General features: G+C 40.7%; 2 protein-coding genes across 4 annotated transcripts in view; one reads left to right on the forward strand and one right to left on the reverse strand.

Annotated features, from left to right (window-relative positions):
* Window positions 1-18362, reverse strand: part of FARS2 (phenylalanyl-tRNA synthetase 2, mitochondrial) — a 526347-nt gene extending 507985 nt beyond the window's left edge. Inside the window, exon 1 of one of the 2 annotated variants that reach the window (XM_055322558.1) lies at window positions 18236-18362. The gene's annotated coding sequence lies outside the window, so the exon portion shown is untranslated. The remainder of the gene's footprint in view (window positions 1-18235) is intronic. The other variant, XM_055322563.1, reaches the window with a different exon arrangement.
* LYRM4 (LYR motif containing 4) overlaps window positions 1-25855 on the forward strand; it is a 162278-nt gene that overhangs the window by 3496 nt on the left and 132927 nt on the right. The gene's annotated exons all lie outside the window — the stretch shown is intronic.

Here is a 25855-nt window from a genome sequence, read left to right on the forward strand (position 1 = left end):
AGGATACTGTTATGGAAATCATTTTCACAAACTGTGTTAAGTGCTGTAATGGGCATGCATGGGGTAGAATCAAGAACGCTTCCCAGAAGATGACATTGGGTCAAAAGCATGAAACAACATAGTGTGCTCAAATAACAGTAAACAATAGACAGTTTAATTGCTAGAGAGTGAAGTGTGATTCAGGGGGTGACAGAGAATGAGACTAAGGTTGGAGAGGCCACATATTCAGGGGCCTGCGCACCATGCTAAGGAACTTGGACTTTATTCTGAGCTAACAGGCAGCCAATAAAGCGTTTTAAGCCAGAAAATGACATGGCCAGATTTGCATTTTAGGTAGGTCACTGGTAGCTGTGTAGAAAATAAATTTGGGGACTAAATATAAGGACACCAAATGGGAGTTGATTACAGCAGTGCTGAGGAGAGATTAGGTTCCTAATGAAGGTAAGAATAGTGGCTGATAGAGAAAAAAGACATATTTGATTAATAATTATAGGGTAAACTTGTTAGAAACCTGTGAATGATTGCATTGAGGAATAAGGAAGAAGAGATTCCAAGGAAAGTCTAGAATCACTTCCAGGTTACTATTTAGCTGAGGCACAGAAAGATTAAATGGGACATTGTGCCATTAACGGACTTAAGAAATACAGAAATAGCTGGTCTTGTGACAAGAAGACTTACAAATACATCTTCAGACATCTTGAGTAAATGTCAGTGATGCCCAGCAAAGGCAGTTATTCACAAGAGTCCACAGCTCAGGGGAGCAAACAGGGCAAGAGTTAACGTCCTTACTTACTTGCCTTGTGACCCTGGGCAAGTCTTTTCACCTCTGTGCTGCAGTTTCTTAATCTATTAAACAAAGATTCTGTAAAGCAGAGATAATGCTTTCTCTCTCAAGTGGAAATTTAAATGAGTTAATACATGTCAGGTGCTTACAGTTGTGCCTGGGGCGCCTCTGTGGCTCAGTCATTTAAGCATCCAACTCCTAATTTCAGTTCAGGTCGTGGTCTCAGGGTTGTGAGATGGAGCCCTGTGTGATGGGGCACCGTGCTAGACGTGGAGCCTACTTGAGATTCTCTCTCTCTCCCTCCCCTCCATTCCAACGTGTGCACACTCTCTCTTAAAAAAGAGTTTTGATATTAGGTGAAATTTCCAGGAAGAGTATTTAAATTAAACAGTTCTTCTAAACCAGGGGCAATTTTATCTGACAATACCTGGAAACATTTTTGTTGTTATAACTTGAGTGAGAGGATGCTAGAGGCATCTAGTAGTTAGAAACAGGGATGTCTCGTTAGAGACCAGGGATGTCTCTGGTCTAAACACAAAGTCCCCATAATAAAGAATTATCTGACCCAAAATGTCAAACATGCCAAGATTGAGAAATCTTAGTGTATGGTGAGAAAATTAGTGGGCTAAGGATGCTGTTCTAGAGAACATCAAAATGTAAGGGGTTGGCCAAAGAATTGCTGCTACAGAAGGCCAAGAAGACATAGTCTAAGAATGTGGTCCCAAACGTAATGGTCTCAGGATCCTGTTAAATTCTTAAATGTAACCGAGGACCGAAAAGCTTTGTGTATGTGTGGCATAGTTATCAATATCATGGTGAAAATCAAAACTAAAACACCTATTTGTGAATGAATTAATAAGCCCATTACATACTAACATAAATGACATTTTTAGGAAAAGTAACCATCTTTTTTCCAAAAAAGAAAAAAAAATTAGTGACAAGAGTGACATTCTTCAACATTTTTGCCAATCTCTTCAATGAATGTCTTAATAGAAGAAGAGAAGATTTTTATATTTGCTGCTGCCTACAGCCTGTTGCTATACCACATGTCATTTAGCCTCTGGGAAATTCCACTGGACACGCTTTAGAGAATGAGAACAGGCAGTTGTGGTATTGTGAAAATAATTTTCCTGATGGATCCGCTGGAAGGTCTCAGACCCCCCCAGTGGCCCCTAGCCACACCTGGATAACTACTGTAGTATCTACAAAGAAGAAGAAAACAAGCAGTGCAAGCAGTATCACAGAAGTCAAGATAGTCACATGTTTTTGGAAAGTGGTTGTGGCCAAGGTCACTTGCTTCAGCAAGGTCCAATAAATAAAGATGGAAATGTGATGCCTGGTGTTGGCAGTACCGAGATCTCTAGGGACCTTTACCGGAGAGCAGTGTTAGTGAGGTGGTCAAGGCAGAACCTGGGTTATGGGGGTTGAGAAGTGAATCAGAAGGAAGTAAACAGCTACAGTGAGTATAAACCAACCTACCACCCCAGGAAGTCTGTTTAATGTGATCTGGGAGTTTAGATAACTGTTAGAGCAAGACCCCACTAGAGGTGAGAAGTGGTGTATCTGAGAGCACAGTTGGTCCTGGGACAGGCAAAGAGACACTTTCTCATCAGTGGGTAAAGGAGGCGAAGATGCAGGAAGGATCGGAAGTTGAGGTGATTGGTGCCATGCCTGACAGCCAGTTTCTGGATAAAGTGGAAAGTAAGTAAATGTCGAGGAAACATTATGCTCTCAGATTTATTATTACACATGTCAAACACTATTGTAGCTGTAGGTTTACTTGTCTCTGCCATTCATTCCTTGAAAGCAAAAATTGTTTTATGTCTTCATTTCTAGTGCTTAGCACAATAACTATCCAGTGTATTTTTATAATTCTTTGTTCAGGACAGCCCAGGTGGCTCAGCGGTTTAGCTCTGCCTTCCACCCAGGGTGTGATCCTGGAGACCCAGGATCAAGTCCCACGTCGGGCTCCCTGCATGGAGCCTGCTTCTCCCTCTGCCTGTGTCTCTGCCTCTCTCTGTGTGTCTCTCATAAATAAATAAATTCTTTAAAAAAAAAATTCTTTGTTGAAAAGTAAGAGGAGATTGTATTCAGAGGTAACTTTTATCAGCCAATTCCTCTTATAGGTTAAAAGTGTTGTAAAATGTGAGAAAAAGGAACAATAATGCCCAAATGCTTACCAAGTTGAGTGTCAGAACTCCTTTCTTCATTAAATGTTTGAGTATTACACTTCCTGTACATTAAGCATTGTGGTGAGAACTGCAAATCAAAATGAGCCTCCCATTAATGGTAGAGAGCAGTAAAGTAACCAAAAAGCCCCTTATTTTACCCGGCAAATGAGTCTGTTCAGGAATAGAGAAATTGCAATTCAGAACATGCAGGCTAGGGCAAACCATAGGCCAGTCTGGAGAACAAAGGAGAGAAACATGTAGAGAGAAAGGAGGAGGTTAGAAGGGCTGCTTGGAACAAAAGGCAATTGGAGGAAAAGTGAAGAGCTCAGGGTGGTGATGATTTCTCGTTGGCTGGGCTGTTGCTGGGCCAGGAGACAATCTTCCTTCTTCTGTTGGGGTAGTAAAGTAAGCTTCTTCCTGTCCACTAGTGTGAGATAAGCTAGACAGCAGGTGAGAGACAGCCCCTACACGGCTTCCCAACTACATTTTAAATGAGACTTCCCTTTATTATATTCATATCATCAGAAGTTTATCCATAAAGTTCAAAGGAAGAAAACGTGTGTAGAGGATCTGACCTCATAAGCACCACCTTAAAAATAAATATCATTAGGAATGCTTTTGACAAGTAATAGAAAACCTTTACACAGTACATAAGTAAGGGGTTTATTCTCACATAGACAAGGTCTAGAGACAAGGAGCTGCAACAGCTGATTTAGCTGCTAGATGATGTCAAGGTGTCTTGAGTGTTTGTTTTCCTCCGATGCTTATGCCTGATGGTTGCAAATGGCTCTTGACTTTCCAGATATATCTATTTGAGGCAAGAAGAAAGAAGGGCACCCCAACCAGGAAAGAGTACATTTCCTCTTCGTAAGGAAAGGGTAAACTTCCTGGAACCTTTCTAGTGGACTTCTGGTTGTAGTATTGGCCACAACTCTTCTATCACTAGCTGAGTGTGAGGCTGAAAAAGGAAGGTTAGCTAGTCTAGCCTCTGGAGCAGGAGGCCGCACAAAGAAAAGGGTTGGGCAGTGTCTGCTGGGCCAGCCAACAGTTAGTGTCTGCCACAGCGGGGGCCAGAGACCTGGGCGGAGGAGCACTCCGGGCCGACCATGAGACACAAGGGGGCGCGCATCAGAACCAGAAGCACTGCATTGGTGTTCCAGCATGGGTGACTTCAAGTGTGGGCGAAATAGCCAGCAAGTGATAAAATGGGTCCCAAACAAAGACAAGGGTAGAAAGGATAAATAGCTTGACTCAAGCCTCACAACTGGTAAATGACAGAGTGGGAACTAGAATGCCTCCCAGCCCCCAGTGCGCTGCTTTCTCCAGGACTCCACACTCTGCTGTGGTGTGGAAGCTTCCTGCAACCCCATGCATCCTCTGGCTTGGCCAGAAAAAGTTTTAGAAACCTCAAAGATATTTATTTTCACAATTTCTTTTTAACAGCCAAAGTAGCCAAACAAGCATTCTCTAGTTTTGTGACTGGTAAATTACTAACTGTTGATAATGTCAGGTCTTAATTACTACCTGCTACACCACTAAATGCAATGTTATTGAAGCCTCTTGATTGTAGTCTGAATGAATGGACTGATGGTTCCTATTTAGTAGTCTGTTCTCTCTTGGAACTAGAAGCTGAGGACACGGAACCCTGAGCTCCTGGACAGGACAGGAACCAGGCAGAGGGTTTCCTCCACAGGTTTCTGTGCTCACTGTTGCAGACCTTTTGACATTGACTGCCTCTTTTGCGCCCATGTGCCACTGATTGATCAAGAAGGCCTAGGTGAATAATAATCTAATGTGAAGAGTACTAACACCAAGCACCTTTCTCTTTCTAAAACAAGCTACACTGAAGACATGAACTGCCAAATATTCTTTCACTTTGGAACAAATGGACAAATCCAGTTTGTTCCTAACAGTTCTTGAAAACTCATGGTATATATATTATTGCACTAAAGCCTCAAAGCAGATAGAATACAAACCTGCCTTTAATCATAACTTGCTGGTGCGTGGAAAATTCCACAAGAACTCTTGTTCTTTTGTACCCTTTATTCCTTCGTTCAGTTCAGAGCCACACAGACCTGCCACCTTGGACAGCTATTAAGTGTGTGGTGAGCATCAAGTTGCGTTTTGCTTTTTGGTACTCTTAACAAGATTATTAGGATTTCCCCCCACCCCAAAACAGTTTTCTCTTTTTTTAAGTCTAGAAATGGATGTGTATATTATAAGCAATCAAAGAAACCAGAGAATGGTTTAATAAGCAGCCAGAGTAGAGTTTTGCTCACTATACAATGGTTAAATAAATCATACCTCTCTGTGAAAAGCTTTTTAACTTTTATATTACAGACTATTCAAGAACACAGAGAAGGAGGAGAGGAGTATAAGAAAAAAAAGACTGACTATTAAGTTCTCTAAATTCTTCCCAAACTTACTCTTAAATTTGTCCCAAATTTATACTGTTGAACTTATGGGATAGCTTGTGGCACTTGAGTAGAACTCCTGTTACCTGATCCCTTCTTTCTAACAAAGCCCCACAACAACTACAGACAGTTCATTTGTGCTGAAGAAAAACAGCTTCTTAGACTCATCAAGGAAGGATTATTTATTATCATTAAATATGCTTGAAATTTCAAAATAAAAAAAATTCTCTAAGGAATTCCTTAAAAATTTTTCCTTTAAGAAAAAAATTCCTTTAAGGTTGCTAAGTTCCACTATTTTGAGTGATAATTGTTTTGAAAAATAAGTAAAAATTGTATAGCTAACTCAGAGAAGGAGATATTTAACATATACAACAGCCTGAATTAGGGGAAAAAAATAACATTTTTTACTCTTGACAGTGGAGCAAAGTGTTAAAAAATTATTAGATCTAAGTGACACTGTTGACTTACTGAGTCTAGTTTATAAGAGTTTCCAAATTGCACTTATCTATTTATACTTTCTCTTGGCCCCTAAAGCATTTTAAAAACTTATAAAAATACATACAATGAAATGAAATAATTGTTATAATTAAAAAATAATAAACGAGAGAATCAGAGCAAAGAGGAAATAAAAATAAAGAATATAAGAAAGTAAGGAGTAAAGGTAGACCATAAAATGCAATTATAAATAAGTGGGATTCCTATAAAGTATCTTTAATTCTGTGTTGTACTAGGGTAATACTTTAAAAAAAAAACACACACAAGTATACTTAAAAATATCCTGTTTGAAAACTACTGTAATGAGCATCCTAGAAAATTGCCTGCCTCTTAATTATTTGCATCAGCAGCCAAATGACTACTTTGTCATGGGTAAAAGATACTTCATCTCCTGTTTCTTCTCTTCTATGACCCCTTTCCTAACACTGAATCCCATTTCATCAGGTAATAGATTTTTACATATGACTTAGCGTCTATTTTCACAATTAACTGGTACCTAGTGAATTTAGGAAGATTTTACAGAAACCAAATTAGCTGATAAAACTAGATGAGTTACATGAGCCAAGCTGTGAATCTCTAGGTTTAATAAGAGTCAGCTAAATCAAGATGGGTCCTCTTGGCTTTTGTGTTAGTAATAAGAATGCCTTGAATGGGGTTCCTTCAGCTGATCTCTACCCTCCTGTTTTAAGAAGAAGATTTAGAATTTCCAAATTAGGACATAATAATGTATCACTGTCACATCTTGATTTGCTACATGACTTGATAGCCACTCATTCTTGGAATTGTCTTTGAAAGTATAGCAGTTTTTTTAACTCATATTTTGAGATTCAAAAAAAATAGCTCACAAAAATGTCTTTTCATGACAAAACAGAAACAAAGTTACAATGACTTGCTAGGATGTCTCTATTGTTTTACACCTTATTTCTTCCTCTAATAGTCTCATTCCTGAACTAATTTGCTTTAAATACTGTTTTCAGTATTATGAATGAGAATTATGAGCAAGACAGTCTTGACTTAGAAAGATTCCTGACCTTGGAATGAAGAAAACTTGTTTTGGGGGCTCCTGAGGGCTCAGTCGGTAGAGCATACCACTCTTTTTTAAAGATTGATTGATTGATCAATTTTGGGGGCATGGAGAGAGGAGCAAAGGGAGGGAGAGAATATCAAGGAGACTCCCCACTGACCATGGAGCCCAACATGGAGCTCAATAACAGGACCCTGAGATCATGACCTGAGCTGAAATCAAGAATCAGACAACTCAATCCACGGAGCCACCTGGGCACCCCAGAGCATACCACTTTTGATCTTAGGGTTGTGAGTTCAAGCCGCATGTTAGATATGGAGATTACTTTTAAAGAATGAAAAGAAAACTTCTTTCAAATTTAAGTTCAACTAGTTCTGTGACCTTGGTATAAATAATTTACTCCTCAGTCCATCATCTATAAAATGAGAATGCTAAAGGTGCAAAACTTCTGGCAGACCGTTTGGCATACACCAGGTACTCCAGAGTCATGTCTTTTGTTTCAGCAAATACAAGTAAATTAGCTACTATGGATTAACCTTTACACTGGCAATCCAACTGCCAAATCTTTGAAATTTTTAGTAGATAACAGTGATTTAGCCAGCCCAGTTAAACTTGTGGAGTCACATTCTGCGCCAGGTATTTATTGGCAATCCAGAAATCTCTATCGATCTAATACACAGTTTCAAAATGGTGAGATTGGTTTGAGCCTTCATTCAGCTAGCCTTCTTTGGATACTTGCAATATGACAGACCCTTTGCTCCCTGCTAGAGGCACAGAAATACACAGAACATGATCTTTGCCTGAGAGGAACTTTGCAGTTCAGCCCGTACAGGAATATGTTCACGGCGAATCTTCCAACAGGGTGGTGGCAGCATGCCAATAGAGACGTGAGCGCGTATTGTGGGAGCGGACAGGCGATGCAACACAGCCTGTGGGTGAGGTTTAGAAAGCTGTGGTAGCTGGTCTGAGCTGCAAAGATCCAGTGGGGATTTGCTGGTGAAGGGAGGCAAAAGCAGAGGGGACAGATGTTTTAAAATAAATAAATAATAAGAAGACGACAACCAATGTAATTCGTGCTGAGCCTGGGGAAGTGCCAGCAGTTTGGTGCCACTGTGGCAGACAGCGGGCAAAGTGAGAGTATCCTGGAGGTGGGACCACAGAAGACAGAGCCCTGTGTGGCCTGCCAGGCTGCTGGGCAGAGGAAAGCCATTAGGTATTTTAAGCAGACTCCAGGGCCCCTTTACCTGGATCACTCCAGACATGCAGGAAGCTGAAGACACAGAGGCCAGTTAGAAGCCAATGGCATTGGGGATCCCTGGGTGGCTCAGCGGTTTGGCGCCTGCCTTTGGCCCAGGGCGTGATCCTGGAGTCCCGGGATCGAGTCCCACGTCGGGCTCCCGGTGCATGGAGTCTGCTTCTCCCTCTGCCTGTGTCTGCCTCTCTCTCAATCTCTGTGTCTATCATGAATAAATAAATAAATCTTTAAAAAAAAAAAAATAGAAGCCAATGGCATTGATTCATTGAGTCATGATGGTGAAGGCCAGACTGGAGCAATGGTGAGTAAAGGAAAGAAGAAACTGGTTTTGAGATCTATTGAGAAATAGAATTAGCTGGTCTTGGTGATTGGTTGAGTATGTTGGATTAGAGAGAATGACTCAAACTGCAGTTAGCAGAATATAATTGGAAGGAGAAAGACCATTCCAAATGAAACTCACATAGCAGGGACAGTGCCTCCTTGGTACAAGGAAGACATTTATGTACGTCCATTTGTGTGCAGTGATACAGCTTCAGGAGAGTATCTGGACATTTTAGAGACGATTTTTTTAGGATTATTTAATTATTTATTTGAGAGAGAGGGCATAAACAGGAAGAAGGGCAGAGGAAGAGGGAGAAGACTCCCCGCTGAGCAAAGAGCCCAACTCGGGGCTCAATCTCAGGACCCTGGGATCATGACCTGAGCCAAAGGCAGATGCTTAACTCACTGAGCCACCCAGGTGCCCCTTTAGACAGGAATTTAAAGCATCTTTTTGGCCCTAGGTGTTAATCTGCAGCACTATATACACTTAGCTCACTTTTGTTTCTCCAATTATATATGTTTCATATATTAATTTGCCAGTTAATATTCATCAGTGTTCAGTTAGTTGATTTTTTCTGTTCTCAAGGTAATTGTTTTATTTAATAGATGGCTCATTAGATACCACTAATGCATCTATTAGCCTTATATTCTTTTGTTTCTGGAGTAATTTTTGAGTGGATTTAGTACACCCCCCTTTTGCCTAGTGTAAAATTACTTGTGTAATCAATTCATTATATATATTGTTTTGTAGCATAATTATTCATTTCATGCCCTCCTCATTTCTTTTTGCTCATCCACAGTTTGAGAATAAATACAAATATTTTCCCTATATAATATCCCTCCCTGGCATCTGATCCCTCGTGGTTATGTTGTCTTAACCAGAAATCATTTCTGCAGGCAGAAGCATCTTATCTAAAATCTCCTTTGCCCTTCCTTTACTAAGCAAAATGCTAAGTTAAGAGTGTAGTTTCTTGCAGCCATGCTGGAGCCAGAACAAACCATTGAGCCTCTATCCTGGTCCAGTTGTCTCTCATTCATTAAGCAGTTCTTTATTGAATATTCACAATGTACTCAAGTTTGGTGTTCTGTTTCTTTCCTTCTCAGACCAAGGTTGAAAAGATTTTGGGACAGTGGTGGACCTCTAAACTTGTGGAGACATGGAATATATACTCTATGGTTTCATTTGCCACCTTGATTTGATGTTTACTCCCAGGTCTGTTTCCAGCCCAAGCACCGGGTGCAGTAGACAGTTCACACATATCCAAAGCTGCCCAGCTGAGCTGGGGACTGGACATTCATCCAAGATCCCTTCCCTTTACCTAGCTCTCTGTTCTCCCACATTCTGCCCCGACACCACTCAGGCCCATCCCCTCCTCCTCACCCCCACTAGCTTGGCCCAGCTCATTGTTACTCTTCATCTGGTTGGCTGAACCCATAATCTACCATCGGTCCCCTTTGTACCCTTGCCTAACTTGCTGAGCAGGGCTGGGCGCTGGGGTAAGCAGGCTAGGTAGAGATTTTGTGCAGAAGGGGTGCCTTGATTGTACGGAACAGAGTCAAGATAAGCATGCTCCCCTGCAGCCACCCTCTCCCCTGTTTAAGTGCACCAGAGGACTGATGTGGCTTTTGGAGTAAAATTCCTTCTCCTTAGCTTCACAGGCCCCTCTCCGTGTTCACCTCCTCTCTACCTCTCTTCACTTCATCCAGATCAGATGTCTCCCATTTTCTTAATGGTGCCACATGGCTTTAGGCTTTCATGTGATCACTTCCTGGTTCCTGTGTTTGAAACACTTACCCCCTTCATGCAGCAAATCTCTAATCATCCTTCAAAATTCAGCTAATAGACTGACTCTTGATAAGCTCTCTGAAACCTCCCAAAACAACTCTATTCCTTATTAAGCAATTAAGGAAAAAGAAAAAAAATGTAGTTGCTTCTCACTGCTCTTGATACAGTTCAAAATCCTTACCATGGCCCATGTTTGCCACAGGGTCAGTTTCCCATTTAGGGGGTACATTCCATCACCTTCCCACTTTGGGGGTGCTCCCCTTATATTGGCCTTTTCTTGATGTCCTTAAATACTGTGCTACCTTGAATCCATGCCATTCCTGTGTCTCCAGGGTCTTTCTCCATTCGTATAGGTCACCGCTCTCTGCTCACTTGCCTAGACCCCAGGAAGGGCACTCCCCAGTCTTGCAAGCTCTCACAGCACTGTGACTTCTCTGTCATGATACTTAAACCAGATGTCATTCTACATGAACTTTGTAATTACCTCCATAATGCCTTCCACACTAGTCTGACCACAGGCTGCAGAAGGTCAAGGACTATATGTGGTTTTGCTCACCACTCTCACCGCAGCATCCAAGCCAGGCACTAATGAAAGCAACAGTATATGGCAAATGTATGGGTCATATTTATGATGGCTCCTCCCTTGTCTTCCAGACACTTTGTGTAAAATCCTGCCCCATCACTCTCGTGTAGGGAGCATATTTGAGTCAACTTTGCTTTCTCCGTAATAACACACTGTAAAAGCAAAAGAAACGTATGAGTGAATGCTGTGTGTATAGGTAACTCCTTATTAATAAGGATAAGTGAAAAGATTCCGATTAACTACCAGGGTGACCATGCTTAGGGCACAGAAGGTCACATAATTTTATCTTCCTTTCTTCCTCTTCACATATCTGAATAGAGAGAAATCTAAGAATTTTAGGATAAGATTTGGTTTCCCCAACCAAATTTATATCTAGCCTTTCTTTTTTCCCCCAGAAATTCACCTATTATATTTTAAAAGGCCTTCCCGCAAATGAAACCAGCTTGATTCCTTTCTCTTTGGGATCACCATAAGGTGTGTATAGGCAAGCCCATTACTAACAAGTGATCACATGGTTACTAGGGTAGTTGTTTTCTAAGCTGCCTCACCAGGCTTGAGGAAGACAATTAGGTGGAGTAAGCTACAGCAGGAGCCCTGAGAAAGGGGCCCCCAGCCTCCCCTCCCCAGCCCACTGGCAGCACAGGCTGGTTCTCTGTGTCTGCTGTTTGGAATGCTCGAGTGTGCATGCTACCGTTACCGGCCTGCCCATCCTCATCACCACCATTGCTGAGGCCTCTAAGAGCCTCGGACTAGATGAATGTTCAAAGAGCAAGCCCCAGCTTCTACCCTAAGCTAGAGCACCACAGAGTGACAATCTCAGGTTTAGAACTATTTCTCTCTATGTTCTGGCTAAACACACGAGCTACGTCAGACAAGGTTCTCTCTTCTTCTTTACCAGCACCCCTGCTCTTGCATCCTCAGTCAAATGCTCTCCATGCCCTAAGACCTTCAGACTTGGTCCGTCCCCTAAAGGATGAGCAGGAATGGGGGAAGAGGCTCTATCACAGGGATATCTTGTCAATAGCATTGTTAAGTGGTAGACTCAATTCAGAGAGCAAGATATGTGGGACATATGGTTTCTTAAAAGCTAGTTCCTTTTCCTTCTTAAAAAAAATAAATAAATAAAAACACCAGGAAAAATCCAAAACGTTGAGACATCTCCGGCGATGAGTAAATGAGATATCTCAGGTGATGAACAAAACTTGGTATGGGAAGAAGACAAGTCCATACTGTCAGAAATATCAGTCACTGGTAGTGATTGTGAACATGTTGTTTTCTTAAGATGCCACCATCTGTTTCACTGAGAAGAATATTCAAAGGTCAGAAGAACCAATGCCAAATAGTAAAGAGGAAAATAAGCCTCTTTGTTTTAAATAATTAAAAATAACCAAAATGCAAAAAACTACCTCGTGTTTCATGACCACAACTACTAAACTATGCAGTCGTCTACTAGCAATCATATTTCTACAATTAACTTTAATCCACAGTCACCCAGAAAGCCTCTCGTATTTCTTGCATACAGTTATTATCACAGAGGAGTGTCTCCCTGGCATCCTCCTAACCCTGAGGAATAAGAGAGAACCCAGTGCTTATTTTTACCGTATCTTCCATTTTTTTCTTCCTTAAGGATGGAGGAAAGAGTTACTACCTTACAGCACAGCCTGTTTCATTTTGCAGTTCCTTTATATTTTCGTTTGCCAGCCTGAAAACGAATGTGTTGAGAATATTGGAACCTAAGAAAAGAGAATCTGGTTGATTTCTATTCTTTAAGTCTTTAACATGTGCAAGAGAATGGGAGCTATGGACAGAAGGCTTAGAGACCTGTGTTCTGTGCTCCCAGGGTCATAAATCTCTCTAGAGTCCTGAGTATCTGACTCCGTAATGGAGCCAGAACACCTGGGTCAAGTGTGGGTAGAGCAGATGGATGAATTAACAGAATTTGCCCTTGAAAAAAGATTTGCTGGTTCCTGTTATATTTTGAATCTGTGAAGAGCAGAAATCTTGTCACATTCATATTGTGTTTTTTTTTTAGACCTCCCCCCACCCCCACTGACTTAGTAGGGACTCTAATAAAAAGTACACACAGGCCAACAAATTATTAAACGAGAATTTATAATCTGTGAAGCACTTTCAAATTAAGGTAGTGGTAATATGGTTGGGAGTGTTTGAGTTTGTCTTACTTAGGTTGAAATTACCTTCTTTTTATGACCTGGTTAAGGTTGAAGGGCTATGTTGGAATGCCCAGTATTCCTGAGTTGAGTCAGGCCAGTGCCATGTATCATTATGCTGTGGTATGTCAGTTGTCCAGTGTCACCACCAGAGCTGCCTTTGGGCCTCCTCCTGTGCCTGCTTTCCTCTCCATGATCCTTGTGGATGGTAACTTTTTCACAAAGACACTGACATATAACATATCCCTGGAAGCCGTATTCATTCAGTTAACAAATATGTATTGAAGTTCCAGTGTGTATCAGGCATTCTGCTGGGCACTAGAGATGCAGCAGAGAGTAAAACTTATCCGGGGCCTGCGTTCATAGAGTTTCTGTTCTAGTAAGACCGTATTATGACAGAGCCTTCCAACATTTTGCTAACTAGATCCACTGGAGGTAGTAGTCTTACATGTGTTTGTTGTACCAAATTCTGTACACTGTTGAGGCTTAGTTACAGTTTCATTCCAGTGGTCAAAAGCTTTGGGAGAGCTGATTTTATTCAAATTCTGATTAAAATAATGTTAATAAAATCAGTCCTTGCACGAAGGCTGTTTACTGCCTCAGGGGTATCTGTTCCATATTCACACAGATCCCCTAGTGTCTAGAGGGAAAGAAGAGAGGGGGACTCCAAAGTGAATTAACATCAGTGGATCACATGCTGTGAATCAAGCACTGTATATCATATCCTTAGTATGCATTGTCTTGTTCAGTGTCGAATTACTGTGAAATAGATATTACTACTCCATTTTACAAATACAACCGTAATAGCAGCCTTTTTATACTTCAACATTTCTCATGAGCCAGACACGTTAGGCCCTTCCTTGCATCATCTCATTTAATCATCATAAAAACTCCATGAAGCAGATCTTTTTAATTTCCCCCAATTTGCAAGTAAGGAAGCTGCAGCTCAGAGCAGTAAAGCAGCAAACCTAAGATGATACAGCCAATAGGGAACTGAGTTAATGAGTTCCTGTGTACCTCCAGTACCAACTCTTTTCCCCATGTTCCTTGATGACTCAGCCTCCACCTGTCTCCACAGTAAGATGCAGCTCTTTCTCTTTGGGTGGACTTCTTGGCATAAGAGATAGATCAGAGTATTCTGGTGTCCCACCAATAGGTGCACGTAAGCTGTCTGTCAAAACCTCCTGGGGACCTACTGACATCACCTTCTGTTCTTAGTAACTCTTCACTTCAAAGTCCAGGTCCAAGTTTGGGCTGTGTAATTTTAATTTCCCTAAATAATTTCATCTTGCTTTCCATTGGCCTTGCTCACAAATCTGAAACTCACATTGAATGCTGCTACTGAGGATTTACAGTCCTCTGTGGGAATCCCCCAGGACGCCCCCTTGACTTTGGAGCGCCTCTCTTGCTCCAGGTTGATGACCCCATTGTGTGCTCCTTTTAAGACAGAACACAAAAACAGATGCTTAAAATTGTCATTCCACAGTTGATATTTTAATAGACGTTGCTCCCAATGGATATTTTGTTTTAGGTCTCTTAAGTAAATATTCTGTAATGTGTGTGCATACTCTAAGGCAATATTATCACAAAGGGGGATATAAGCTGAAAATAATTAACTTGCCATATTCTAAAATATCAATGAGAGGTAGAAGCAGTATTATTGAAAAATAGTATTTCTGCCAAAGAGTAGTGAGGGGAAAGAAAAGAAGAAGAAGAAAGGAAGATGGGAGGCAGGATTTTATCAGAAAAAAAGAGATTAATCAAAACAAGCAGAAAGAGCATGCAGGGTCACTGTGCCATGAGGAGAGGTTTTTAGCAGAATACAGGTGAGTCTAGCTTTGGCAGAGCTGGATTGACTACCAAAAGGCCATCCTCCCAAGGAAGATGTGTGGTGCTATAAGTGTCATGTGGCACAAGGCCACATGGCCCCATTTACCTTAAGGGAAGGAAATCTTTCTGGACCAGAGGCCCCAGTTCCTTCCTGATTGGTACAGAATGGGAGCTGTGGAGTTGTGAGTGTCCCGATGCTGTCATCACCTTCCCTCCCATGCTTCTGGTTGCTCATGCTCTTGTCTTGCCCCATGTCTGCATCTGTTCCTTTATGGGGATGACTAGAATGGTGGCTGAGGGCTTGTGCCAAAGGAACCTTATAGAACAGACAACCAGCTTCTGTAGGAAAACATCATGACTCTAAAAGAGCCAATAGCCAATCCTGTAGAAAAAAAGACCAGTGTGGTTTGTCTGTTTTTAACATAGATGATCCCCTGATAGCCTGCTCATGGTAGGAATGGTCTGCACATGCTTTCCGCTTACTCCTCATTCCACTGCAGTCGGCCCTGCCAAATTCCTTCTGTTACTTTTTTGTCTTTGGCCCATTTACCACCATGATCCTCTTTCCTTCCCTCCTGGGACGCAGGATACCACTGTCTCCTGGTGTCCTCCCCATTTGAGACACTCCTCCTCCTCTATCTCTCTTCCTTCAATATGAAAGCTCCCTTACATTGCATTTTGACCTCACACCCCCACATGTGCTAATCAGTTGTGGCTTCAACCCTGTGTGCTCTGATGATTCCCCCTTGGTTTACGCTTTCCCCTAGCCTGCAAACCCTTCCTTCCAAAGCCTGCCTTCATCTTCTGGGTATGCTACCAAATTCAGTGTGTCTGCACAAAATCCTGCATCCCTCCCAGCAAACATGACCCTCCTGCATTCCCTCTCATTGTCTCGATGTTCAGCTCTCAAGCTGGAAATCACTTCATTTTTTTCTCCTTATTTTATCCACAGGGCCCTCTTTTTGCCCAGTGGATTATCTCACATATTTCTCTTACTGGCAGAAATTTTGTGTCCCCTTTTTTGGCTCTCATCAGATTTTGTCCGGATTTTATAGCAGCCTCCTGCTGATCTCTGCACCTTCTGCTTTTAGTGCTACCAGGCATCCTTCTTCTCATCACCAGCATGGTTCTCTAAGTCCAAATCCAGTGGTGCCACTCTCTGAAGTCATGCATTTAAAAGTAGCACCAAGGGTTAAAAGAAGCAGAATTCTTCCCCTAGAATCCAAGATCTGTCAAGAAAATTTGAGTAGGTAGTCTTCAAATGCGTAAATGCTGAATGAAAGCCCAGTAAATGTGAGCCACACTCTAGACCTCTGAATATGTCCAAGACATTATTATATTTATATGAAATATATCGAATTTGCTTATAAAGTTCAGACTTCGTTTTCTACTGCTGGAAAATTAAGAATTGACCCCTGAGTCAAAATTTGCATTTGTATCCTATCATGAAGCTTTAGCAAAATAAATAGGATCATAAAATTAACATTTTATTGTTCTTCAAAGATCTGTATTCACTTCACTACTCTCACTGAATTAAATTACCTTTAGTTATTTGTTTATATAAGGGAAAAAAGAGCAAGTCAACCTAACTGAATAAAATATGGATTATTTATAAGGCCCTTGGACTTTCTCTTATTTAAATGCTTATGAATTTCTTAGCTGACTTATGTATCTTGTGCCTGTATGAGTTTGGGTAATCCGTGATATGTCTTTACACACAAATTCTCTAATGAGAGAGATTTCTTTTTTAACATGAATATGGAATTATCCTTCAGAACTCGTTTTGAATGACAGTAGCTTCTCTTAACACTACATCTTGCTATGTTGTGGCTAAATTAAATTTCCTTGGGCTAGCCTGGGAACCTTATCGTCTTTTAGCAGTGTTCCAAATTCTCAATTAATAAATAAGAAGCTTTGCAAATAACTTCTTTTCTCAAATAAACTGAAACAAGCTGTGTTGTATTTTATTCCTAATATATTTCAACGTGTTTTTAATCAGGATGTGTGTCTTAAGTAAGAAGATCAGGAAAATAAGGATAGGAAAACTAGAATGAGGCTAACAATCAAAATGGATGCTGAGAAGACGGGACATTTGGCAGCCAGGAACAGCCTCTGGTCTGGCTCTGAGCTTCCTAGTAGCCTATACAAAGAGAAAACCATGAATGGTAATGTGAGTCACAGTGTCTGTGATATATAAGCACCCAATTGCTTAGAAATACACTCTTCCTGGCATGAAAACTCAAGAGATTACTCTCATGAAGGGCTACATCCGTACCATAAATACAATCAGTTTCAAAGAACAGTTTTTTTTGGCATCTCCTAGTGCAGCCTAATGGTACCAGACCACAGGCAATGAAGCAGCTCCACAAGAGACCCAAGATTAGGTCCTGACATAACCCACAGATAGAGCCAAGTATCCAGAGGAATAGAGGGCTTGCCTTTTAGTCAATCCTACGTAAATTGTACTTACTTCAGTCAGAGACTTGATATGTTTTGAGCAGCAATGAGTGGAATTACACTCCCAGGCAAAGTCTAAACTGAATAGAAAATGAAAGCTTTAACTTTACTTTGAGGGAATTGGCCGTGGACAGAACCAGAGACTTCTAAGAACTTTGGAACCACTCTAGTTCTATACCTTTAAGGTTTTTCTTAAGAGGCTATTTCAGTGGACCATCTTTCTTAAAATAACTTTTAGATGAAATATTCAAATAAATCAGTGATAGAATGAACCCCTATATAACTAAATTGGTTTATCCTACAGGGTTATTTTGAGCTATAAGCCACTTAACATGTACCAAAAATTAAGACTTCGATTTCAGAAAATGTTATCTAAGGCTGATTTTTTAAAATGGTATTTTGAGCTCAAAACCATTCTCCATGTTTCCCAAAACCTATCTGCCTACGGGTATACCTTTCCTTTTGTGCTCGAGGAGAGAGATGTTTTATCTCCCTTTATCCATGATAGAGAACACATTTCAGTACCTCCAGTGGATGCCTGCGGCCACAGATAATATGGAACACTGGGATTCCTGGGTGGCTCAGCAGTTTAGCCCCTGCCTTCGGCCCAGGATGTGATCCTGGAATCCCATCCCAGGGTGGATCAAGTCCCACATCAGGCTTCCTGCATGGAGCCTGCTTCTCCCTCTGCCTGTGTCTCTGCCTCTCTCTCGGTCTCTGTCTCTCATGAAAAACAAATAAAATCTTTAAAAAATATATATGGAACCCTGTAGTGTACACACAGTTTTTCTCCTGTATGTACATACCTTTGATAAAGTTTATACATTAGGCACAGTAAGAGAGTAAAAACAGTAACTAGTAATAAAATAGAATAATTACAACTATGTGCTGTAACAAAAGGTGTGTGAATGTGGTCTCTCTCTCCCAGAATACTGTTCCATACTCACTCTTTTTCTTCCTGTGATGGTGTGAGATGATAAAATGCCCATATGAGGAGATGAAGTGAGGTGCACGATGTCAGCATTGTGACGTAGTGTTAGGCTACATTGATCTTCCAAGGATACATCAGAAGGAGGATCGTCTGCTTCAAGACTGGTTAACCAAATGCAACTGAAAACACAGAAAGCAAAACCACAGATAAGGAGAGACTACTGGACTTTGTTCTTTTCAAACAGTCCTAGCTTTGTCAGCACAGTGTCCCTCAGAAGGATAGAGTTGAATGTTTAGCACGGGGATAACCTCTTTTCTCTGGTTCTAAGCCAAATCTATTAATCTATGTGTTAGTAATCTCTAAACTAGTGAGAACATCTTATATTTAAAAACTTTTTCAAAAAAAAAAAACTGTTTCAGTGGTAATCAATCAATAAACACACTGTTTTCCAGTGAAACTGCTTTGTAACCAAGTTTGGACGCAGAGATAAAAGAACAGGCCTTAAACCACGTACTTAAAACTACCACAACCAGACTTTTTCTGTCTGACATATTCTAAAGTAATTTAACTACATATGTGATGTTGTTGCAGGAATAGAATTGTGATGATGTGTCCAAATTATGCTTAATATAGGAAATGTTAAAGCATAATGTACAGTAATTGGAGATACATGTATGTTATTTCCAGAACTGTCTAACAACATTGGTAACTCACTACAATAATTATTAAATGATAGTGAGGAAAAGATATAAACATGTGGTTAGTAGGTGAAATAAAAAATATCTAAAATTCCTTGTTAGGTTAAAAAATAATAGCAAGTGTCAGTTAATTGCTACATATAATTCTGGCTAAATATAATTGAATTTTTATTCCTATTGGTTTAGAAATCTTGTACCATTGGGTCACAGATTTTTATGACGCTTTTTGGTATTTCGTTTTCTAGTAAGATTTTTTGATTGAACAGTAGTTGTAGAGTGCCTATTATAAGCAAAGCATAGTATGGCCTCTGGGGAAGAAAGATGAACAGGGTCAGGTTGCCTGTCATGAAGAGATGGAGAACCTGGTGGGGTGACACACTATCCATAAACCCGCAGGGACAAGGCAGTGGAATGGAGGTACGCCGTAAGGCTAGAAACAACATGCTAGAGGCCAAGAGGTGGCCTGGAAATGGGACTGCCGTGAAGCTGTGGGGCACAGAAGTTGGATGTATGTGCTCACTGGTGGGAACGAAATTTTCCCTGCAAGCTATAATACTAAAACCACAACTTTACTGCAAAGGGTATTTTCCTTCTCTCTTGATCTAGCAACTATATATTACCAGAGAATTCCATCCCATGTTCAGAGACTCATGTTTAAAAAAAAAAAGTAGTTTTTCTCTTTCCATCTCTCCTTCCTCCAAAACTCTGTTCCTCCTTCCGTATTTTCCTCTTTCCTTTTCCATACATTTTCCTGGTCATCTAGAAATATGGGATTTTGAATTCTGAGTTTGTCATTGGCCTCCCTTTGTAGCATGGCTGCTGCACTGTGATAAAATTCTGTTTATCTTTCAAAGATGTTTATCTGTTTATCTTTACTAGAAAGACTTGCCAAACCCGCAGGCCAAGTTATTCCCTCCTTCCTCATAAATATCCCTGTTAGAATAATTTAGAGTATGTACCTGACACCAGGAGCTTTGTAAAGCCTTGGCCTACTTCCACTTGAACCTTCACTACCTAACCCAGTACCTGCTGCCTAAATGGATGTGTGTGTGCAAGCGAGCAGACACATGAGCTAGTGACTTTCCTTTGACTAGTAAGTACATGCCCCAAAATGTCATTCTTTGCACCTCAGAGATATTGGTTACAAATAAAATAACTATTTTTAAATAATGGTGAAGATTCCCCCAAAACTAATACTTCAAAACTAAAGTGGTGATAAATAAAGTAGTGATAAATTTAGTCATCTTAAATAACAGTGAGTTTTTACTTTTTTAATAACATCATGATAGATATATAGTATAGGCTGTTTTAAGAAATAGGTGTTGAAATTGGAGTCACGTTTTCTTACTACCTTTAAGCAAAACAAAGTGGTTAGTTACAGTGGAGGAGTGAAGGGACAAGCTGGGGGAAGAGCTGTAGAATCACAGCCTGATCAAAGATACTCAGGCAAGACTGGGTGGCACATCCACAGGTCAACCAGCATCACATCAAAATCAACCAGCACTGCCCACGGTCCTGAGCAATCCCACGGGCCACTGTAGCAGAGGAAAAACATGAGAGAGCTCTAATGTTCTGCACCTGGAACCTGCAAATTAAACTGTGGAAAGATTAGCAGGAGACAAAGTATACAAATTCTGTTCCATATAGTATTTTTATAGGGCATGCGGATGGCTACATAGAAGAATGAAGCCCCCCATAAAGCAATTAGACTTGGGGACTCATGCCATTTTTACAAAGGGTGATGAACTATGGAGAAGTGACGAGGCACAGAAAAGGACTGGGGCTTTTGGCGGGTAGCATATTACAGGAAAGTGACTAGGAAACACATGGAGGGAACTAATGAATTATAAGGTATGTTTTCATTTGGCTTCTTTGTGCAGACTCGTCTTGGTGTAGACTCCCATCTCCAGTAATAAGAATGTTCTCTTTTTCCTGGTACTGGGAGGACACCTTTCTCGTGGGAAATTTATCCCCTGCTTTCTGGACAGAAGGAAGGACAGAGTGCCCTTCCTGCATCTCCTGTTTCTCAACTGCCTGCCATTCAAAATAACCAAATGCCAAAGTGGCATATTTGGGGGCAGAATGTTCTGATCCCCTTTGTTACTGTGACCTGACTTTGGGGTGGCTGTGGGGTCTGGGTGGCAGGGGACTTTAGGGGAGAAAAGGTTGGGGACCTCTGGTAAGGATCTCTGCTGTAACTAATGGATTTCACACACAACTGGTGCCCTTCTTAGGCTGTGTTGCTGGAAGGTTAATGGAGATACAAGTAAAGTAATAAGGCTGTGCCTGGTATGTAGTCAGTGTGCTGGACCACTTAGCTGTTGGGAGAGAAGGGTTTGAGGTCAGTTGTGATGCTCAGTATGTAGCCTTTAATGACTGAGCAGGACTTGCAGGTGGGAACTGTTGTCACAGGTGTGGGACCTGCCCATTCAGCCTCCAGCTCTTGAACCTTAAAAGAGCAGCCTCAGTAGAAATTTTGCCCAGATCAACATTTCCCAAAATGTAATGGGTATTACTTGGGGTGCAAGAGGTTCCGTAAATGAATCTGGGTGCCTGGCTTTGTCTTCCCATGTTTCCAGGTTTCTTTACTGTTTTAATATGCAACTCTTCTTGGTAACTCTTCCCAAGGGGATACTAGTGGATTTTTTTTCCCCCACATAACACATGTTAGGAAATGCTGTCAGATCTGATTTTCACCTGCTTTAGTCTCATGAAAGCTCAGCTAGGCAATTGGAAGGTCCTCCCCAAACCTACCAGGTCACCCGTGTTCTGCCGGCTGTGGCTGTGGTTGATCATTTACACCGAACTCCTTATTTCTAGGAAACATGTTTTGCAAACGAATGCAGCAAGGAAAGGCTTCCCAACTGAACCTCAGTGTATTGAACATGGGCCAAGAGGCTGGCTGGGGCCTCTCTTTTTTGTTAATCCATGGATAGTGGTTCTAAGTAAATACTGTTTATCACACTCCTGTGGCTTTTAATGCAAAATTTACACTTTTAAGGTTTTAGGAGGTAGTTAAAGAAGATGGAACTGATTTCAGTTTGTATGCCCAGTATTCACCGTGAACGTGCCGTTTGTTGATTCTGGGCTGGGCTTATTGGATCATGGAATAACAGACAATACTGAGGCCAATTGCCCTCGTGCTCTGAGCATTTATGTATATTGGGAAGTCAGCCTTAGATTTAGGCCAAGTAATAAAAGTGTCATGCAACTCAAAATCAAAGTTTATCGCAGATTTCTGATCCCTGAGTTTTCAGTGCTAATATCTAAGTGGCAGGGAGTAAAGCCCTTCATATTTTATTTTACCAGTTAGACCTGGTATATCACAGTTGTGGTCAGCATCCAAAAAGCAGCAGTTGCTAAGACCTTGGACTTAAGCAGTTAGAAGAAGAATATCAAATTTTAAAGGAAAATGCCCAGTGACATTATAGTGCAGGGTTTTATTAGCAATGCAGTACATTCCTCTCCTGCACTTCTTTACACTTCTGTAAAGTGTCTTGGCTCCTGTCAATGTAATGGCATTTAATTGCCTATCTTCAGAATACCATGTCTTCCTAACCATGGCATGCACTTAAGTGTCCAGAAAGTGTCACTACCTTTCAGAATTATCTGTATCCCACGAGAATTACCAACACTTGACTTTGGACAGGAGCTGTAGGTAGTAACCAAGACATGGAAGGTTAGAGGGACAGCCTATGGCCAGCTTCCTTCAGCCACAGCATACCCTGAAGGGAAAGATGTAGTACACTCACAACTAAAGATGCCTGTTGCCGCCAGTCCTATGGCAGAATGAAGAGAGCTAGTTTTATATTAATCATCAGAGTTTATTTTGAAACTGCATGTGTGGTTTGACCTACCATGTATACTTTATTGTTGTATTGGCAGTTAAATGGCAAGTGTTGTTCTAATATTATTTAGTCACTATTAATATGAAAAAGTAGTATGATAAACAGCAACCAAATCTGTAAATACAGACATTTGCTCATTTTTCTTTAAAGTCTTCAAGTTGTTTAAAATAAAATTAAATCTTAACACACGAACACCTGCTAGATGATTCACAAAGATGTTATGGAAATTATGTAATGCGTGGAAATATTTTGACCTACTTGGAAGAAAGATACAGTAACAAGTTGTTTGTATTATAGATGGCCAAGCAAACAAACTCTGTTTCAAGGCAGTATAGCACCTAGATCAAAATAACCATCCCTTAATTATAGTGCATGATATTCTGTGCCTCATGCTGCTTATGACATCCCAGGAGACATAGAGGTTAATTGCATTTTTAAATTCATAGAATTTTAGACAAGACTTTAGAGATGCCTCTTCTCTATGAAAAGCAAAATTAAAGCTCTCCAAAGGGAGAAAGGGCTACCAGATTTTGTCAGTAAATCTAGGGCTGTGATTAATGTTTTAATTTGCATAAATTTACATATAGCTTTCAGAACCCTTTAACTCCAAGTAAGCAAAGCAAAGTTAGCTAATGGCCTCCCTACCCTGAATTCAATCCAGTATTCAGAGTTTGAAGGAATTGAGACCCAACTTGTCCCTTACTGTCCTTTCCAAAGCCAGGATACTCAGGGGAAGCTCACCAGGATTTTGACTGTACTTTGCAGCCATGTCTAGGCCCTGACATCTTTTTTTTCTCTTCTGCTTTCTAGTTTTCTTACGGATGGGTATGGGTCCTATATACCCAGAATATTTTTATGTAGATTTTTCTTTCCTTCTGAATAACACAGAAAATATTCTATTTTATACATTGTAAGAAGACATAGGGAGAATCATTCTGCATTTTTTTTTCTGGTATGTGAATTATCCTTAATAATATATTGAGCACAAACTAGGTGACTTACCTTTCTGTGTTCCCTCATGTCTTTCCTTCATTGCTCATTTACTGTTGCTGGTGACTGATGGCAGGAGGAAAGAATAAAGCAAAATGCATTTTATTTGGCTCCTTCTTAGCAGCACTGATAGGAAATTTTAGGGGTTTTTAATATTTTATTTATTTATTCATGAGAGACCGAGAGAGAGAGAGACAGAGAGAGAGAGAGAGAGGGAGGGAGAGGCAGAGACACAGGCAGAGGGAGAAGCAGGCTCCATGCAGGGAGCCTGACATGGAATTCGATCCCGGCACTCCAGGATCACGCCCCAGGCTAAAGGTGGCGCTAAACCGCTGAGCCACCTGGGCTGCCCTGATAGGAAATTTTAATGAGACATTTGAGTTTAATGACCAATAGTAATTTCTTTTTTTTTTTTTAACTTTTATTTTTTTATGATAGTCACAGAGAGAGAGAGAGGCAGAGACACAGGCAGAGGGAGAAGCAGGCTCCATGCACCGGGAGCCCGATGTGGGATTGGATCCCGAGTCTCCAGGATCGCGCCCTGGGCCAAAGGCAGGCGCCAAACCGCTGCGCCACCCAGGGATCCCCAATAGTAATTTCCATCATTCTTTATACCCCCAAAAAATGGAAAATCCAGAAGTAATTAATTGAATATTCTTACTGTGGATAGTTATTCTCCATAAATTTTAAATCATCTAAAGGTCATGTCTTACACTGGCTAGTTTACATAATGAAAACTTGAACTTGCTTTCGTGGGACAAGGTCAAGCTTATTTCTGGTAAATGTAGTGGGAAACAGAGCCAGAAAACCCTGTCCCTGCACACAGAGCCTTTATGTCACGGTGATAACTTTTAAAAGAGAAACGGCCAATTCCATAAGAAGAGGATTTGTGGATATGAAAATAATTCATACTTGAGTATTACCTTGTTTTTCCCCTGAGCATTTACTGGACTCCACAAATGAAAGACCTGTTCATCTTTCAGGCCAGGAATATGTGAAGAAAAGACTGCAGATCTGAGCCTCTGTCACCAGTTCTTAGATTCCAGCTTGTGCAGGACTGCACTGCCTAACACCCATGTCTAAAACCGAATAAAAGAGAAGCCAGGACATACCCACTACTTGATCTGTATGCTTTACTGCAGAAAGCTGGACCACAGTTTTATAGGTGGCCTTTACTTTGATAAATTGGTTCACATTTTGAAAAATCTTATTTGCAACAAAATGTCAGTGGCTGTGAGGAAGTATCTAAGTGATAATTACAAGTTCAACTTCGATGAATTATAGTTTAAAGATATTAAAGGTTTCTAAGCACCAAAAAGGAAACCTGGACAGAATGTTTGTACATTTTTCCTCCAGGGCCAGAGGTTCAGAATATCTGCTACGGGATGACGGCGCCTTTCTTTCTGTTATTTTATTAGTTTAGTGGTTTGTTTGTTTTTTTTTAAGAGACTATTACTTTTTAAAATTCCCTATTTTCAAAATAAATAAATAAATAAATAAAATAAAATTCCCTATTTTCAGAAACCTACTGAAAATCTGTAATTATATGAAATTGTTTTTTTAGGTCATAGTGCTTTTTGAATATGTTTTTTCTCATTTCTATATAATTATCAAATTTATTTTAATAGTCTATTAATTTACCATAATTTCTTTGTTTATTATTGGACATGTAGATTAGAACTTAAATCCCACAAAAGGGGGCTGAGTGGGATGATAGCCTAAGTTTATGAACTTTCAGAAGTTCATGCCATGGGGGAAGAAGCTCCTAGCACCACCACCTTTGAGCCCTAGGCAGTTTTTCTCTTTCTCTTCCCCTACTCTCTCTTTCTCACTCTTTCTCTGCCTTGCCCTTCTGTTACTTTCATCTGTCAAACCTGGAAATATGGATTTACTCAAACATCTGTCTTTTCCATAACTAGACCTGGGCCACCAACCACAACTGGAGAAGAAGAATCACCATGTTTGGCAAATTGGTGCCATCATTCTGGATGTTTCCAACTTCCACTGGCCCCTTCTCATTGTTTGGCAATTTCTGGAGTCTGAGCATGCTCTCATTTTCTGAAATTCTTTTAAACCCCTCTTTTCAAACTTCTAATCCTC

This window comes from Nyctereutes procyonoides, unplaced genomic scaffold (assembly GCF_905146905.1).
Source record: "Nyctereutes procyonoides isolate TBG_1078 unplaced genomic scaffold, NYPRO_anot_genome, whole genome shotgun sequence".
NCBI lineage: Eukaryota > Metazoa > Chordata > Mammalia > Carnivora > Canidae > Nyctereutes > Nyctereutes procyonoides.